Source organism: Elgaria multicarinata, chromosome 17, assembly GCF_023053635.1.
Source record: "Elgaria multicarinata webbii isolate HBS135686 ecotype San Diego chromosome 17, rElgMul1.1.pri, whole genome shotgun sequence".
Taxonomy (NCBI): domain Eukaryota; kingdom Metazoa; phylum Chordata; class Lepidosauria; order Squamata; family Anguidae; genus Elgaria; species Elgaria multicarinata.
The window spans coordinates 22,119,938-22,139,279 of record NC_086187.1 but is presented as its reverse complement, the minus strand read 5'-3'; the positions used below and the strand labels follow the sequence as shown (position 1 = coordinate 22,139,279).

Genomic DNA, 19,342 nt, shown 5'->3' with positions numbered 1-19,342 from the left:
TAGTAGGGTAGAACGTGGGTATCTAAAACTGACTCATAAGCCGAGGCTGGATGGCCACCGTTTTCGGTGGGACTGTGAATCCATTCTAGGTTTCAGTTAGGACCAGGCAGAACTCTAAAGAACCTCTCCAAAGTGTTGAATCTATGCCAGGGAGAGCCTTCAGCTCCTTTAGAGTTCTGGCTGAGACCCGGAATGGATTCACAGGCCCACAATCTCCGATTCCCACCAAACTTGGAGCCACCGGCCTCCGCTGGATAAGCATTCCCACCTGCCAACATCCACATACATCAAGTTGCTGTTAATGGCATAGGAGCAGAGCTGATATGAAAAGTTGGCAATCCTAATCAGAAGATGGGAAGAGTGGGTAGACTTGCTGTGTATTTAGAGTCCCGCCCCTTCCAAAATTCCCATCAAGGTAAAATGGAGAATGAGCTTCTTTTCCTTGCAAAGTTTGGATGTCAAAAGGTCAGGAAACATTTTCGATCTAAAGAAGGTCAATGACTTCAAATTAGCGTGGCTGTGTGTCCTGTTTTATAGAGAGCTCTCTACTGTTCAAAGGGCTGGCAGATGACAGTCCTCTAGTTGAAGGCAACTTTTATTTGATGGGCTGTTCAGTTCGAAGCCTGGTTGAAAGTTGAAGAAGCCTAAGAGTGACCGAGCATGGGTCTTAAAGCTGCCCACCTACAATGGCTACCTGGACAGCAGACTTGGGCATCTGGCTCACAGCTCACCCAGTCCATCTCTAAGGTGAGATGTATTGTATTTCTGCTGGAATTGTTCTTTCTAAAACTGCATGTGCAAATTTTAATGCAAACCTGTGGTGTGTTTTGTCCTCGTTATTGGAGACACATTTCTCCTCCTCTGTTTTTGGCAAAGCATAAGTGGTCACCCGAGTCATTTTTTTTTCCATTAGCAAAAGTCGCTTTGTGACGGAAGGCTCAAGGCAGCTCATAAAATGTAAAAGGAACAATCAGTTGGCAAACTGAAAAATCCAATTAAAACAATTCAAAAGAGACAGCAGCTAAAGCTTCACATCAAGATCAGGGAGTCTAAACAACTCTGACATATCGACGGGTTCTGCAGGCAAAAGGCTGGTCAAAATTAAACGGTTTCCCCAAGAACGTGGTTCTATTTTACTGCAGCCTTCCTCAACTTGTTGCCTTCCAGATGTGTTGGACTACAACTCCTATTGCCCCCAGCCAGCCGGTGGGAGGCCAAATTCTCGCCTTACAAATCGGACGCTGCCTCCCCCATGTGTCTCATTTGGTTTGGCACAGCTGCAGATGTGTGGCGTGGTCCAGAGGTCCCTGGGATCACCTCCTGCCTTTGTCAAGTGGCTGGCTCCCAACATCTTCCTTGCAGCAAGTCAGCATCAGCGAGGGACACTTGACTTTGAACAGCTTCACCTTTGGCCACTTCACCTTTGCCAACATCGACCAAATGTCCTCTTCTGTCCAAGGTTCACACCTTTGCTGTGAAGCCCTTGGCACAACCTGCATTCCCCTTAAACAAACCTCAGTACGTGCAACTGAAAGAAATGTATATTCTTCATTTGTCTAAATTGCCCAGGCTGGCATCCATGGTAGGCATGATTGGGCACGTGCTGAGAGCCCACATCCCAGCAGGGGGCCACTGGCAAGAACTCCCTGGATTTCCTCCTCCTCTCCATGATTGCAACCTCCTTGTTCACCTGCCTCTTGCTCAGGCCCCAGACAATAGAGGTGGTGAGAAGGAGAAGCTGGAGATCATAGAATCATAGAATTGTAGAGTTGAAAGGGGCCTATAAGGCCATCCTGCTCAGTGCAGGAATCCACCCTAAAGCATCCCTGACAGATGCTTGTCCAGCTGCCTCTTGAAGGCCTCTCGTGTGGGAGAGCCCACGGCCTCCCTAGGTAACTGGTTCCATTGTCGTACTGCTCTAACAGTCAGGACGTTTTTCCTGATGTCCAGCTGGAATCTGGCTTCCTTTAACTTGAGCCCATTATTCCGTGTCCTGCACTCTAGGGGGATCGAGAAGAGATCCTGGCCCTCCTCTGTGTGACAACCTTTCAAGTATCTGAAGAGTGCTATCATGTCTTCCCTCAAGATGCCATGGCTTACTTTCTTCCTGGCTTTCTGCCTGTCAAGCAAGCAAGTGGCAGCCATGATGAGAAAGAGGAGGAAGAAGAGTACGAGCGGCTGATGACAATGGCCGGTAGAAGGTAGGCGCACTGAGAGAAGGGGCCCATTGAAGATGTCTTGCGCAAAGATCCTCAAAAACCTAGAGCAAGAACAGCTAGTGTACACTGCCTGCATTTTCCTCCCACTTCCTCTGTTGTCTCTTTCCATGCCAAAGTTTAGTTTGTAGGCTCCTCAGGGCAGAAACCCATCTCTTGTGTTTTAGAAACCACCGTCCACATTGGTGACTTTAGAATATCATATGAACAAGTAAATTAATGAACTAATGGTCTGTTCTTGTCTGACTGTCTGAGACAAAGACCTACAAAGACAGTACAGTATGGTGGCTAGAGTGTACAAAATACACTAGAGATATCCACATCCAAATTCCCATTCAGCCACATGAAACTCACCTGGTGACCTTTTTCGGCCAGTCACTCAACTCACTGGCTTCTTTACCAGGAAGCAATTTCTACTCATCACAGTCAATAGGGTGCAGGCAAGTGGATATTTATTTACAAGACTTACATTAAGGACAGCATTGAGATCTCAGCAATTTTCCTCTCACCGTTCATTTACCTTAGGCACAAATGTGAGGGCCCTATACTGTGCAATATTTCAGTGGACAAGTACACAGGACAGGGCCTTTTCCACATTGGCCCCTCATCTCTTGCTCATCAAGGCTCCATCAGGCCCCAACATGGCAGGCCCTGAAGGCCTTCCTTTGATTATATGTGTCGTTTTGTTGCTGCTGTGATTGTTCTTTTTATAAAATTGTATCATTCTATTTTATTGCTGTAAGCCACCCTGAAACAGCCCCTGCTCTAGAAGAAGGCCTAGAAATATTTTAGATAAATATTTCTGTGCCTGCATCTGGGGGGTCGGGGGAGAGCTCCCCTTAGTTCACTTAATTATTTGTCTTTCATCCTGCAAAAGGCCAAACCATTGAGGTATCTCTTTCTGCTCACAGAACACAAAGGCATATATCTTCTTGAACAGGGATGGGGAGAAATTCGCTCAGTTCACATTTTAATGCGAATGAACCAATTTTTTCATGTTTGAACCACGACCTAGGCGGTTTGAAAAGGCTGAGGCCCTGCATTATTTTCAAATGGGAGTGACACCCTCTACCACATAACTGTGGGAATTGTAAAGTCAGCCCAATTAAATCTCCAGGGAGCATACAGCAGCCCACATTGGCTACTGATGAAGACTTCGTGTTGAAACGCATTAGGCCTTTTTATTCCATGTTGTTTCTGCTAGACATTTGTTTTTGTGCAATATGCACGTGCACTTTTAACGCAACACTATTGTTAATCTTAAACTTATTCTTGTACATTAAAAACTATTGTTCTACTGTAGATATATATCCTTGTTTAGTATTACATGGTTGTTTGTTAAGGACTTCACCTTTCCTTGCTCTTTGAACCAATACTTGAACTGAACCTCAGCTATCCTTTGAAATGCCCACTTTTCCAAATTTTGCAGTAGTGTTCTCGAGTTTTGTTATTTTTAAAGCATACCAAAATGCAAACACTAGGGGAAAGTGCCCGCAAACATATTCATATTAGCGAAAGAGCACTCAAGAAGGCATTATATTAAGAAAAATGCTTGCAAAAAGTATGTGTTTGGCAAACTGCATGCCAGCACATGTGTGTTAGGAGAACTATGCCTAAAAATGTGTGTGAATTTTCATGCAAACTCTGTTGTTGTTGTTTTTTATAAAGTTATCCAGGTTTGGGACAAACTACACAGAAGACTGGAAAAATGAGAAAGCAGGAGAAATTGAAACTGACAAATTTGTCTGTCCATATTTCTGAATAACTGGACACAAAATACAAACACTCATGCACAAACGCACATCAACATCCTTGTCATCCTTCTTGATTTTTCCATATAACTTGTCCCTGTTGCTTGGGATGGATTAGGTAGCAGAGGAGGACAGATCAACCAATGACAGGTGGGGGGGAGGGGGAGACTGGAGCACAGCCATGAGTTGCAGGGCCCTGTGCTATGGTGCAGTTAAGGCCATGGGTAAATATGGCCTCCTCCCTTCCCCTATCCAGAAGGAAACTATTGTGGGGAGTGTGAGGGAAAATTGGGGTTTGCTGTGTGTGTGTGTGTGTGTGTGTGTGTGTGTGTGAGAGAGAGAGAGAGAGAGAGAGAGAGAGAGAGAGAGAGAGAGAGAAACCTCTCCTCAAGGAGGGTCCTCCCTTAAGCAACCTCAACGCCCCGTCGCGGCAAACATTCAAGGGGCATCATGTACCTCAGAAAGGTCTTGAGTTACTCCCTTCTTTCCTCAAGGCCAGTGCTGACGGAGGAGGCAGCCTCTCGGAGAATTTGGAGCCAGCCATATGCTACAGCTTCTCGCTGGCTGGCATTTGGCCCACCTTCCGTCAAGCCCACACGCGCTCGGGCGACGACCTTCTGCCTCACGTTTGGAGTGCACAGGAGGCAGCCGCCACGAAACCACAAGCCGGGGTCGATGAGAGACAAATTACACAGGAGAAGGGAGGCAGGCCCTGTCTCTTTAAGAACATCAGAAGAGCCCTGCTGGATCAGCTCAAAGGTCTATCTAATCCTGCACTCTGTTCACACAGAGCTTTCGACCAGAGACCCAGAAGCAGGACATGGTACAACAGCACTCTCCCACCCATGTTCCCCAGCAACTGGTGTATAGAGGTTTACAGCCTCAGATACTGGAGTTAGCTCATAGCCATCAGGATTAGTAGTCATTGATAGCCTTCTCCTCCAGAAATTTATCCAACCCTCTTTTAAAGCCATCCGAATTGGTGGCCATCACCACATCTTGTGGTAGTGAATTCCATAGCTTAACTACGTGCTTGGTGAAGAAGTATTTCCCTTTATCTGGCCTCAATCCCCCACTGATCAGCTTCATGGGATGAACCTGTGTTCTAGCATTATGGGAGAGGGGAAAATGTCATTTTGTCCACCTCTATTATGTCTCCCCTTAGCCTCCTTTTTTCCAAGCTAAACAATCCCAGCTGTTGTAACCTTCCGTCATAGGGGAGATGCTCCAACCCCTTGATCATTTTAGTTGCCTCTGTGGTCCCCCTCTTTTGTTGAACTCCCCATATCCCCGGCCACAGAGGTACCCGGTGGCAGTGGCAGACTTCCACAAGCCGCCATTTTAAATTCCCCACGATGCTCCTGATGTAGCCTCACTGCAGGGTATGGTAGGAAATGTCCACACATGCATGTTGACACATGCATGTTGGAGCATTCAGCATTGCCTTGCATGTGTCAACGCACCAGAGGTAGAATTTTCCCATCACCCCCTGTCAACTCAAGCACCATTCTTTCTCCCTTCTAAAAGTTCCAAAGGCCTCTCCTAGGTTTTTTTAAAATTTATTTAAAACATTTCAAGGCCGCCTTTCAGGGTAGAAGTCCTCACAAGGCGGCTTACAACACAGAAAAACAGTTAATATATTAAGCGCATTAAAAACATGGTCACAATCACATAGCAATTGCAAACAATAAAACCAACGATAAAACCAGCAAGAACCACCATAGCAATAACAGTATTCATCGCGGGAAGGCTACGGTAAAATAAAGTGTTTTTGAGGCCTCCTTAAGAGCCTGCAAGGATGGTGCATGGTGGACCTCTGAAGGGAGTTTGTTCCAGAGGTTTGGGGCCACTGCAGAGAAGGCCGTCTCCCATGTGGACACCCACCATATTGCTCTCACAGGTGGGCAAATGAGAAGGGAATTTCAGCAGGCGCCATTCGTATGCATGCAGCATCCGGAGCCCTGCCTAGCACCCAGAGCCCTGCAGGAGCCCTGCCTAGTGTGACCATATTCAAAAGAGGGCAGGGCTCCTGCAGTTCCAACCATTGTGATGAAGAGGGACTCCCAACGGGCACCGCATGCACACAAATGACACCCGCCGAAATTCCCCCCTCCACACAACTGTCAAAGGCACAGGTGGTAACTACACAGGTAGTTACTGGCAGTAAGAGCTTGAAGGTAAAAATATGCTCATGTTTTTGGTATTTTGTCACCTCCCCTTTTTGCTTTAGGCTCTGCACACCACTGGGATCCACCCTGCTACCAAGAGCTTCTCCACAATGGAATTCGGTGCAAGACCCCTGTAATGCATAGGTGAGGAACTGAGGCTGAGCTAAGTGCCTTCCTAGGTCTGCACAATGAATCCTTTGCAGAGGTGAGCATGAGTTCAAATCTCATTCAGTTCCCTCTCTTTCTGATCTTCCAGCCTGAGCGCAGTTGCTTGGATAGCCAAAACAGCACCATTCACACCCAATTATCCCAAAGTTTGCAAAAGCACAATGAATATTTAGAAAATCAATCGAAAAGCAGGGATGGAGAGCGACTCTTCCAAAAAGCCCAGTGAGAACTACACATATTCAGTGGGGGATTGGGGACTGAAAACCATGCCGGCTGGGGATGGTGGGACCTGTAATCTGACCCCTCCTGAGGCAACCAGATGAGGGAAAACTGGTATATAGGATCACAGCCATAATGATCAAGAGTTAACCTCGGGTGACCATATGAAAAGGAGGACAGGGCTCCTGTATATTTAACAGTTGCATAGAAAAAGGAATTTCAGCAGGTGTTATTCGCATGCATGTCGCACCTGGTGAAATTCCCTCTTCATCACAACAGTCAAAGCTGCAGGAGCTATACTAGAGTGACCAGATTTAAAGAGGGCAAGGCACCTGCAGCTTTAACTGTTGCAATGAAGAGGGAATTTCACCAGGTTCTCCATATATTCAAATGTCACCTGCTGAAATTCCCTTTTCAATACAACTGTTAAAGATTCAAGAGCCCTGTCCTCCTTTTCATATGGTCACCCTAGTTAACTGAGTTCCTGTTTCCTTATTTTCGTGTTTAGAAACTGCTGGTGCAGCTTTTATTGATTCTGCAGGCTTTAGCAGCTCTGCTTATTAGTTGTTAATGATTGTGTTATTATTCCACATTGTAGTCATTTCATTTATTTAATTACGAGCAGCTTGAATGTTGATTCAAAGCTTGGTAAGTGGGATTGGATTACAATGCGATCCGATGCAGGTCTACTCAGAAGTCAGCCCCATTGAGTTCAACGCAGATGATGCCCAGGTGAGTAGGAGTAGGATTGCTCTGTTCGTGAATGAATAACTTCAAACTAGCACACTGTTATGCTCCACATTACTCAATCTTGCAAAGAATATGTCTTGGGTAAAGTGTGTGTAGAAAAGTGTGTGAATTGGGAGAAAGAGGAACAAAATCCTTGCACTGCATTTAAGATTGGAAAAATGAGAAAGGGAGAGAAATCAAACCTGACAGATTCGACAATCCCTATTTGAAAGTCCAGGGTAGAGTAGCAATGGGCTTAAAGAAGTGGCATGGTTTAGCAGATATAGTACGTTGAACTTGGAAGGAAAAGCCTTGAGTTCAAATTCCCACTCGGCTGTACAGCTTACTGTGACCTGGCCTTGTTGCCATAAGAACATAAGAAGAGCCATGCTGGATCAGACCAAGGGTCCATCTAGTCCAGCACTCTGTTCACCCAGTGGCCAACCAGTCACTGACCAGGGATGAACAAGCAGGACATGCTGCAACAGCACCTTCCCACCCAGGTTCCACAGCAACTGGTGCACACAGGCTTTTTGCCTCGAATACTGGAGATAGCACACAACCATCAGGACTAGTAGCAATTGATAGCTCTTGCCTCCAGGAATTTATCCAACCTCCTTTTAAAGCCATCCAGATTGGTGGCCATGCCTACATCTTGTGGTAGTGAGTTCCATAATTTAACTCTGCACTGTATGAAGAAGCACTTCCTTTTATTTGTCCTGGATCTCTCACCAATCAGTTTCATGGGATGACCCCAGGTTCTAGCATTTTGAGAGAGGGAGAAAAATGTCCCTATGCCATCTTTCAGCCTAGCCTACCTCACAGGGTTCATATGATAAAATGGGACAACTTGGTGTGCAACCATGCCCCATGCTTCTCATCAGCACACATACATGACGTTGGATCCAGGTTTCATCATGACTTAGAGTAGACCCATTGAACGCAATGCGAGTTAGTCATGACTTAAGTCCCACTGATTTTAATGGATCTACTCCACATTCAACCAAGTCTGCAGCCACCCCCAATATTAATAACAATTACATAGGCTTGCACTAAGTTCCTTGGAGAGAATAATACGAGTTTGGCTTCCAAACTCCAGAACTGCTGAAGTAGCAGGTGGGAATACGGGATGGACTATTTTTATATGATTCAACAGCAACACTTTCCATGCCATGGATAATTCTAATACGATGTCATTTGGATCTATAGAAACAAGAGTCATGTGTCTGCATCCCGGTCTTCTGTTCAAGGGCGCACCTGAAGTTTTGCCCTCACTGCATTCTAATTCTAGGGAAACTGAGTTATAAGAACTCCAATCCAAACTTCTCAGCACGATCCTTTTTGTCAAAAGTGTCAGCTCTCACTACATGCCAGTAAATAAGCCTGTCGCATTTCTTTCTAAGAACCCAGAGCAAAAATAGATTCTTAGCTTGCACCACATACAAAGCAGGTGCCCTGAAACCAAAATAAAGCTGGATATTTATTTTATTTTTAAAAAATTGCACGCACACACACAACTCTACACCTTTTCTGCCATCACACTCTCACTGTTTTAATAGTCCTGAAATTAACACGCTAGGTGTTACTCTGTCTAGTACATTTCCGTCTTAAGGTTCGTCTTACTTCTAAAGACGCATGCTATTCTAGTCAAAGCGTGTGAAATGTTAAGGTAGCACTTTCCAAATATACTACTGGGTGGGGTGGGGAGGAGGGAAAAAAGAAATTAGCATTTCCAGTTCACACAGAGAGATGTTACTATTCCTGTAACGCAATGTCTTTTGAGGTGTGCAATTTGCTTTTTAGATTAGTGTTGTACTTTTAAGCTCCCCCAACGGTGGAAAGGAAGGCTTAAGCCTCAGAATGACAAGAAGGTGGACAAGCCAGAAAACAAGTCATGAACGGTGCGTTACGATCACACAGAGGTGTGCACAAATGTCTGTGATACGTAAAGCTATATTGTAGGCTTGAACTGGTTTAATTTTTTTGCTAGTCGCCTTGGGAATCCGTATCACGATAGGTGGGAAATAATTATTTTAATAAATGAATAAAATCAATATCCTATTATGCTCCACATTCATTAATCTGGACTAAACCCATTCGCACATGCACATATCATTAAAATAGATCAGAATCCTCATTTCACTTATAAACATGGGGAAAGTTGGTAACTCTCAAAGTATCAACTCTCTCTCTCCGTCAAATTTATATCTTTTAAAGGGTCTAAGTCACATTTATAATTTAATGGTCTGAAGGACCTTATATGGGTTTAAAGGACCATTCTCAAGAACTCTTTCTTTTATTCTGGATGAAAGACTCGTGCCTATTATGCACCAGGCTCCCTAATTGTGCCATGACAGTTGCTTCGCACTTTCTAGCACAGGGGTCAGCAACTGGCAGCCCCCAAAGCAAATGTGGCCTTCCAGTTTTCCACCCCAGAAGCAGAAGAGGAGAGAGGATGGAGAGCATTTGTAGCAATGGAATCTGACAGCAAGTTATATGGAAAGGTGAGATTTGGCCCACCAGCTTCCTACTTTAGAGAGGAATTCCAGCAAAACTAGCTGTGGACCAGGTTCTAGCATGTTTCCACCAACATTTAATCTGGCATGGATTGCAAGCTTTCCCTGTGTAGTCCAAGCAGATAAAGTATGGTTTTAATAATAATAATAATAATAATAATAATAATAATAATAATAATAATAATGAAGAAGAAGAAGAAGAAGAAGAAGAAGAAGAAGAAGAAGAAGAAGAAGAAGAAGAAACTGGATCCCATCTCTAGTCCAAGCAGATAAAGTATGGTTTTAATAATAATAATAATAATAATAATAAGAAGAAGAAGAAGAAGAAGAAGAAGAAGAAGAAGAAGAAGAAGAAGAAGAAGAAGAAGAACCTGGATCTCATCTCTAGTCCTTTCAAGGAATGTTTAGAAGAGTAGTTTTCACAAACCTCTCACCGCTAAGTGTACTTTACTCCCAGCTAAATGGCTCATTTAGGCCAGAAGAGTGAAATGCATCTTTTACCCAGTCCACCCTTCAACCACTTGCTTCGCTTTTCTCCAACCCTGTTCAACCATCAAAGCATGTCGAGTGAGTGAAGAAGCCAACGGGGGCACTTGCATAAGATCATGCTGTTAAGCTTGATTCACTTTTACTCAGAAACAAGTCCTGCTGTGTTCAGAGGGCCTTGCAACCCAGTAAGTTTGTTTAGGATTCTAATCCTCACTATCAACTGATAAATAAAATCTCAGGTCAGAGAGTCAAAAAGAACAGGTGCATGCAAAACTTCTTTCTACCTCCTTTTTCTTGTTCCGATTTTCTACCATTTTATTCCCCAGTCCTTTCTGATCTGAAGAGCTAATTCTGGATCTATCCTTCACAAACCCTTTCAGAACACTGAACTCAGGACTGGAGCACTCCCATATAGGGTCTCCCTCTCTGTAATGCAGAGTAAAATAGGATCTTAAAGGTCCTTAGAGAAAAGAGATTTCCAATTTATTTATTATCAATATCATTTTTATTACTATCATTGGTTCAGCAGCGCAACCTTGGGCAGGTTTATGCAGAGTTAAGTCCCCGCTGTGTCCAGTGGAGTTGGAACCACAGAAAATGTGTTTAATTAGGATTGTAGCCTAGATTTAGAATCTGGTCATCCATGCAATGGTCAAAAGGTACACTGCAATCAATTGGCAGGCCATTAGGAGAACGGTTCAACACTGGAGCAAACTGCCTCAGGAGGTGGTGAGTCCTCCTTCACTGGAGATAGTTAAGCAGAAGAAAGATGGCCAATTGTCAGGAAGGCTGTAGATTCCTGCCAAGAGTAGGGGTGGACTAGATGACCCCCAGAGATCCTCCCAACTTTACGATCCTCAGCTAGCGCGCACACACACACCAATTATTGGGATTCTTGCAAGTGACGCTGGCCTAAGCCGACCTTGGCTGGACTGAGCAAAGCATTTCTTCTCAGATATGCCAGCCCGAGTCCACCCTCGGGACTGCTCCGTGCAGGTTCGTTTTGCCTTCACGGCCTCCTAAGAGATCCCTTTGCAATTTATAAACCCATCAGTGGGCTGTGGGGTTTCCAGCGTTTGAAAAGAAAAAGTAGATGTGAGACACAAGTCTGCCCACCCCATGATAGATCACCTTTGAGGATTCCTCCAGTGCCTGGAAACTAGCCTTGCCTTCATTCTCTGCCTTTAATTTCATAGCTGCAGGATGTGGCATGACTGAATCATTCACTATGAGACGGCTCTTTTTCCAGATTCCTTCCTTAGTTTTATTAGGTGTATCTTATAAGGCCCACGACATCCTCTCCCTATGAGTGAATATCACATGCATTGCTTCCCAGCACTCTGTGCCCCCAACAATCACTTACCTTTCACTGCATAGATCCCACAGAATCCCAAATTCTTCCTGTAAGTCCCAATGAAGTAGGGATCCTTAGATCTCCTTTGGCATCCCACGAGAGTTGTGCCGTGGGATCTCTCAGGTGGAGAATCCACTGCTCCATTGTAACAAGGATGCCAGAAATCTTTGGAAACAAGAAGAAATGGGGGGAAAGGGGAGTTTGGAAGCCAATTCTTTTTCTCCCTTGGTGGAAAATATATTTTAAAAATATATATAAACACGGTTTGTATATTAAAAAAAAAAATCAAATAGCCAAGAGCATCCAGACGCAAGGGGATTTAATGTCAAACTCTTCTCTCTACTCCGTCGGACTCCAGTGGGGTTGGGAAAATGCCAGGGGATCCATCTTCTCTTTCTCCCCCCCCCAATCCCCCCCCCCGCTCCAAACAACAATCAAAAGTCTTCTTTTGGATTCCACTTTAATCCTGGCTGGAAATCCCGGCGGCTTGCTTTGGCGAGAAGGTGTCTGCCCAGCTTTCACTCTGGAGTTGTGGTCACTTTTCTATGTTCTGTTCTCCTCTGTGCTAGTGGTGGTTTTTGGCTGTTTGGTCTAGAGAGAGACAGAGAGGCAATGCTGCATTTCAGTGCAGTTAAAGTGCTTTCCCAGCTAAGCTTCGACAGAGAATGTAACACAGGCAACCAGTGAGAGAGAGAAGGAGAGAGGGAAAGAGAGAGAGAGAGAGAGAGACTCTGGTACAACACTCCACTCCCTCCTACTGCTATGCTCAAGAACAGCAGCTCCTGAACATCTCTTAGCCAGAAATCAAGCTTCTATATTTTGCTCTCTGGCTACTTTGTGGCATTTTCTTTTCCATTCGTTTTCTCTGCCACTCTTTCTTTGACACACACACACACACACACACACCTTGATTTCTTGCACCCTCTCGACAAGACAGGCTGGTGTTGATTTGCTGTACGGTCCATTCTGGGCGATGTCCAATTGTTCTTGCTCTTTACCGAGGGAACCACATTCGTTTTCTGGTGGGCAAACAAAGGGACGGTTACCAAGAGCCGTGTCCAGCCAGCGTGAGTGCCACTGCGAGAGACGGCAGGAGTGTCCTCTTTGCTTTGGTTTCCACTGCCAAAGAAGTGGAAGGACTTCTTCACACAGGGCATAGTTAAAATATGGAACTCACTACCACAAGATGTAGTGATGGTCTGGATGGCTTTAAAATGGGGTTGGATAAATTCCTGGAGGGAAAGGCTATCCATGTCTACTAGCCCTGAAGTTTGTGTGTTATCTCCAGTGTTTGAGGCAATAAGCCTGTGTGCACCAGTTGCTGGGGAACATGGGTGGGAGGGTGCTGTTGCACCATGTCCTGATTGTTCATCCCTGGCCGATGGCTGGTTGGCCCCTGGGTGAACAGAGTGCTGGACTAGATGGACCCTTGGTCTGATCCAGCAGGGCTCTTCTTATGTTCTTATGTTCTTAAGTGTGCCTCTTTGGAATTATTATTTTCTCTGAGAATTTATATCTTGCTTTCCCCTACCTTCTTCCCCAGCTGCTGGGGGTGGTGGTGGTGGTAGTCACTCAAACTGGCTTACCAATTTTTTAAAAATGCACATAAAGAACAATAATCAACAATCAATAATCAATAATCAACAATAGTGAAGTGGAAACTGTATCTCATGTTTTACTGTTTTGTAGATTTTATCTAGGGGCCAGAAACGATCTTCTAAACCCTATTTTACAATCTTATCCTGGTCACCCAACTGAATTCTTAACGTCTCTTTTACTTTGTAATATAGACAAATCAATCACTGAGCAAGTGGCCAAGTTTTTGAACTTGGCCATTTCTTTTAGATCTTCTACGATCGCCTGACTTTTAATAGTTAACAGTATGTTCAGTTTGCTTGTATGTAAAAATTTTATTTGCTGGAATGGTCTATTGACTGCAATAAACTGTTGTTGTTGATAAAACATAAATGGTTGTTATATTCAAGTTTCTAGTCCTGCCCGTTCATATATCCGAACCACACCAGGGCTGGAGGCAGCTGTTTCCTGAACCAAGCTGGAATGGTGAATGGTGTCAAAAAAGAGGAAATAGTTCACTCAAAAACAGCAGACAAAATATGGCCTAACTCTGCATGTGAACATGTGTATACGTATATAGATGCAAATTTAGAAGTAATGGTTAGAATTTAACTAGAAATACTGTACATCTCACCATAGTGCTGAAGACGGAGACCTGTGTGTTTGCCTAATTGGTGATGTGCAACAGTTATAGTTGATAATCTTTTAACTGGAGTTGGACATGGCAGCCTTTCAAAGAGAGGATGCTTTCAAATAGAGGAGTGTAGAAGAGGATAGGGCAGTGTTGCCCAATCCAGGCTGGAATGAGGTGTTCTCCTGTTCAGGTTCCTTGAGTTCAACCAAGACCAAGACTATCTTAAGTGGTTCAGGAATAAAAGTGAAGAATTCACTGCTCTAGTTCAGGTGAGCAAGCGGGTAGGTGAGCGGGCGGGAGGCAGGCAGCGGAGGCAAGTCTCCCCTTCAGGTGGCGACCTGGCTTGGACCAGGGCTGCAGGCAAAGACATTTTTATTCAAGCAAGACTTTGTGGTGTAAGCTGGTCTGTTAGGCTGGGTGCTGTTTTCATTTCTGTCTTTGTGGTGTTTTTATTTGTGCCTTTAACATATTTGTTTTATTATAGTTTGAATCAAGCCTTTATGAATGTGTTGTTTTGTTTTCTACAGAGTAAGCCACCTTCCAATGACTTGGCTCTCAATTGCCATTATTCTGTGTTGTCTTCCTCTCCATCACATACTCTACCATTGCCTTTCGCACACCATTCTGATAGCACTTTCGCATTAATATAATGTTACAGGGCAGGACGTCTATCTGGCCGAACGGCAAGCAATTGATTCCCTCTGTCTTTTCTGTTACATAATGATGCGATGTGTTTTAGGCATGCGATCACGGAAACCCACAGGGAAGGGGACAAACCCACAGAGGAAGGGGGGCTTAGCAGCAGTCATAAGGAGGCATGAGGGCAACATGAAACACATTTCATGGACAGAAACAAGATTGTTCTTTGTACTAGATCATGGGGTGACCTGACCTGACCGTGAGCATGCATGGCAAGGTGTGCTGGGCATGTGACGTGAGGCAGCCAGGTGCAGCCAGGTTGGAGTTGTGTAGCAGGAGCCAGGAAACCCATGTCCATGAGCCAAATCTGGCCTTCCAGGGTTCTCCAAAAGGCCACGCCTCTTGCTCTCGCTCCACCCCCTTTCTCCAGCCACCCATCATTACTGGGTTCCTATCTTTTGTGCAGTTTCCCCCTCATTCTAAAAGATCTGAATGCCTCTCCTGAGGCTTAATTACTAGAGGTAGGAGCTTCAAGCTAAAACAGCCTGGCATCTTGGGTATTTGAGAGCCAGTGTGGTGTAGTGGCTAAGGTGTTGGACTGGGAGTCAGGAGATCTGGGTTCTAGTCCCCACTCAGCCATGGAACCCCACTGGGTGACTTTGGGCCAGCCACATACCCTCAGCCCAACCTACCTCACAGGGTTGTTGTTGTGAGGATAACATGGAGAGGTGGAGGGTTATGTACACCGCCTTGGGATCCTTGGAGGAAAAAAGGCAGGATATAAATGTAATAAATAAATAAATAACCCCCATTTGCCTTCTGCCCTGCCCATCACTGGAATCTCATCCATAAGTGCTTCTCCAAAACAGAATGGGGACCTTGGGCTGAAAGAGGTTCAAACACCCCTGCCTTATGGGTTGTCCCTCCATTTTGCTTTGCTTTGCTTTTTGCTGGACCCCCCCACCCTGCCTCAGCTCTGCTTTTGTTTCATTCTACAGGCAAGATGGCCAGCTGGCTAGAATATTGCTTCATTTTAAAACAGGTTCTTCCCTCTTCTGCTGCTGTAGCTTTCCACACTGTTCCCTAAAAATTAGGAAGCCGACCAGTGTGGGATCCAAGTTTTGGAGGGCCCTTGGTCAAAAGACCCCCTCAGTAAGTCTTTCTTCTCACCACCATTTTCACCAGCTTGGCCCTCATCCTCTTATCATTGCTTGCTTGATCGGAAGAGGGAGCCAGTGATCAAGGAGGCTGTGGCATCTGCTCCTCCTCCTCCTCTGGCGAGAGGCAGGTGAACAAGCGGGTTGCCATGGTGAAGAGGAGGAGCCATTCCTGGGTGTTCTGCCAGATGCCCTTGGTGAGATGTGGGCCCTCGACAGATGCCCGACTATGTCGACCCTTGGCGCCAGCTCTGACGCCTACCCAGCACCCCCACACACACACTTTTTAGCTAGAAATCTCTGCTTCCACAGTGAACTCTTGCAGTGGCAATGGAGTGGGCGCCTCAGAAGGTGGCACATTCTCCACAGCTCAGCCAGGCAAATGAAGGGGGTGAGCGAAAGGAAATCAGCGCTCATCTATCAAAGCTAAAAATAGATTCCGCCCATCGGTCTGAGTGTTTCGTGGCTCGGCTTTCTCCACAGTCCCTGGGTCAGCTTGGTATCTTCCTTTGGATTCGGAGGCTGAGACGCTCAAGCCAAGGGGTGGGCAGCTGGCAGCCGGCAGCCCTCAGCCCCATTCCGCGAGACTTCCACAAGTCATCAGTTTAGACTTCTGCAAAGACTGAGCTGTCTTCCCTGAGGCAGAGCTGGTGCCATTTCCCCCCATTCTAGGAGGCTGAAATGCTTCTCCTAAGGCATAGCTACCAGCAGTAGGAGCTTGAAGGTACAATGTGCAGGCAATTGGGGAGTTTGGGCTACGCCCCTTTTTCCTGTTGCTTCGCCCACCTCTAATGCAGCCCCAGGGAGCTTCTCTGAAATAGAATTCAGCCCTTGGCCTGAAAGAAGTTAGAGCATCAGAAGAGCCCTGCTGGATCAGACCAAAGGTCCATCTAATCCAGCACCCTGTTCACACAATGGCCAACTAGCAGGACATGAAGGCAACAGCACCCTCCCACCCATGCTCCCCAGCAACTGGGGTACATAGGCATACTGCCTCTGCTGCTGGAGATAGCATAAGGCCGTCAAGACTGGTAGCCACTGATAGCCTTCTCCTCCAGGAATGTATCTAACCCATTTTTAAAGCCATCCAAATTGGTGGCCATCACTATATCTTGTGATAATGAATTCCATGGGTTAAGTATGCACTGTGTTGAAGAAGTCCTTTCTTTTATCTGTCATGGGATGACTCTGGGTTTAGAGAGAGAGAGAGAGAGAGGTGTCTCTGCTTCCCTGCCTTAAATTCGTGGAGATTGGCATGTGACAACCAGCAGAGGGGGACCTCAACCTTCCTCTCTGCACATTCATTTCTACCAAAAATGACCATTTGCACACACAATTATGTTCAAGCACTCCATTCAGGCCAAAACCCAAGCCAATGGTGAGGACTCCGTTCAGGCCAAACTCAAGCCAACGGTCCAATACAGCTGCAACCTAAGACCTCCAGCAGTACCACAAAGCCTATGCAAGGCAAGGAACTGGAGAACATTCAGAATTAAGGACTCCATCTGTTGCCTTTTCGACCTGTCTTTGCCGAGGCTTCCAAAAATGTCTGGCCACAGATGTACGAATTTCGTCTCGCTGGCCCACGGTGGCTTAGCCTCGTGCCAACCTGTTAAACGCCAGCTGGGACCCAAGTAGGGACCCAAGTCTTTGGCACAAAGAAGCCCTTGTTGGAGCAAACTCGTGTTTTCGGCTACCGTCTGTCCCACACGGCACTTTAGAATTATAATATGTATTACAACAAGATGGTGTTTCCTAAGCACAGGATGCTGATGCTAATCCCTGTTAGTGACTGCAAGGGAAAGAATTAGAGGAGTTTATGCATTCCAGAATAAATATTTAGACCTTTTTAGATTGCTGCAATGCACTCTAGGCGGGGCTGTCGTTGAAGGTAGTCTGGAAGCACGAGAGTGTGTCAGCATCTGCGTGCCGCTTCCCCGTGTGGTGAACCACAGAACTGCAGGTGGCGGACTTCTCAGTGAAATTCCTTCTTCGGGTCCTAGATTGGCTCCGCCCACCTCAGAGAGGGAGGAGCCTCCCTTTTGCAGCGAAGCCTCACTTTCTCATACCAGATGGGAGCATTATTTATTTATTTGCGTAGTAATCCAACCTGATAACTAACGTTATTTGCGCAAATGTGTGTAAATTGCAGGTGCAATTTGCTTAATTTGGGCCTTTCGAGGCCAAAATTTGAGCAAATTAGTCACAATTCATTTATTTATTTATTGCATTTATATACCACCTTTTTTCTTCCAAGGATTCCAAGGCAGCGTATATGGTTGTGCTTTTATATTGTATTTTACATCATGTTTTTAGACTGTTTGTTTTATACCTTGAATGGTTTTAATTTTTGTGAACTGCCCAGAGAGCTTCAGCTAACGGGCGGTAAAAAAATGCAATAAATAAATAAATAAATAAATAAATATAATCCTCTTCCTTTCCATTTTATGCTCACAACAACAACCCTGTGAGGTGGGTTGGGCTGAGAATCTGTGACTGGCCCAAAGTTACCCAGTGGGTTTCCATAGCAAAGTATGCAAATTACACCCCCAAATTAAACAAATGATGGCTGCAATATGTGCCAGGTATGGCCACAAATTGCCCAAATTAGGCAAACGATGGCCACGACTTTTGCGAATTACACAAATTGCAAGTGCAATTTGCACAAATTTCTATTGAGGGAAAAAACTTGAAAAAAGGGCCAAAATTTCAGGAAAAGCCCTCGCCTTGGCTTGCAGATGCAAGCTGAGCTGGGCAGAAAGTGGGGATGGGTGGGGATATTCCAATGACAGATACCCCTATTCTGTTCATTTCCCTCTATTACAACTTGCTGAGATGGCTATTGGTGGTGACAGCTGAGGGAGACAGAGCAGAGATAGAGCATTCATGGCCATGATCTTTCAGCAGGAACGATAGATAATCATGGCCACGCAATACACCAGCATTTCCCCTGGATGAGGGAAAGCCGCTTTAGACAGATGGCTGTGGAGCGCGCAGAACTTCGCATTCAGACCGTCCGAGGCAGGTTAGTACATTTCAGGACGGAGGATTAATTCGAGAGGGTTAAAAAGCGACCTGGGTCATGTTTCACACATATGTGTCCGAAGCAACTCCACAGCGTCAAACCCTGCCGGCGTCTTACATAAAAGTACCTCAGGCCGCCGGAGCGAACGGCAGATGTTCTCAAGTGAAATCCTTCCCAGGCCGAGCAAACGTCACCTAATCATCGCGTTGGCTTCTTGTCAACATGGTTGCAGGCGATACAGTAAATACGTTATGTAACCGATTCTGGCTCGGAGTAACATACATCTTACAACCCACCGGGGTCGTGTCTGTGAGTGACAGACATTCATCTCCTTCTGAAGGAGGAATGTGGCCGCCGATGGTCATACGGATTCTGGTGGTCAGTGTGGCTCCAGGTTTTTGAGGGGACCTCCATGGGCCCCCTCTCTCAGTGAACCAACCCTCTCACTGCCATGATCGCAGCTCCTCCCCCCAGGAGTAATTCCTCCTCTTCACCCTTGCAACCTGTGTTCACCTGCCTCTCGCTCTGGCCCAGACAACAGAGGTGGTAAGAAGGAGCAGAAGATGCCACAGCCTCCTTGCCCACAGACTTTCTGCCTTCCAATCAAGAAAGTGGCAGCAATGATAAGAAAGAAGATGAGGAGCAATAGCAACTGGTGAAAACAGCGGTGAGAATAGCCATGTGGTCCCTCCAGAAAGGAAA

General features: G+C 45.7%; 2 protein-coding genes across 2 annotated transcripts in view; both read right to left on the bottom strand.

Annotated features, from left to right (window-relative positions):
* The window catches only part of KCNJ12 (potassium inwardly rectifying channel subfamily J member 12), a 36,856-nt gene extending 25,029 nt beyond the window's left edge, over window positions 1-11,827 (bottom strand). The window contains exon 1 of the mRNA XM_063143644.1: window positions 11,620-11,827. The gene's annotated coding sequence lies outside the window, so the exon portion shown is untranslated. The remainder of the gene's footprint in view (window positions 1-11,619) is intronic.
* PDAP1 (PDGFA associated protein 1) overlaps window positions 1-19,342 on the bottom strand; it is a 227,007-nt gene that overhangs the window by 121,548 nt on the left and 86,117 nt on the right. The gene's annotated exons all lie outside the window — the stretch shown is intronic.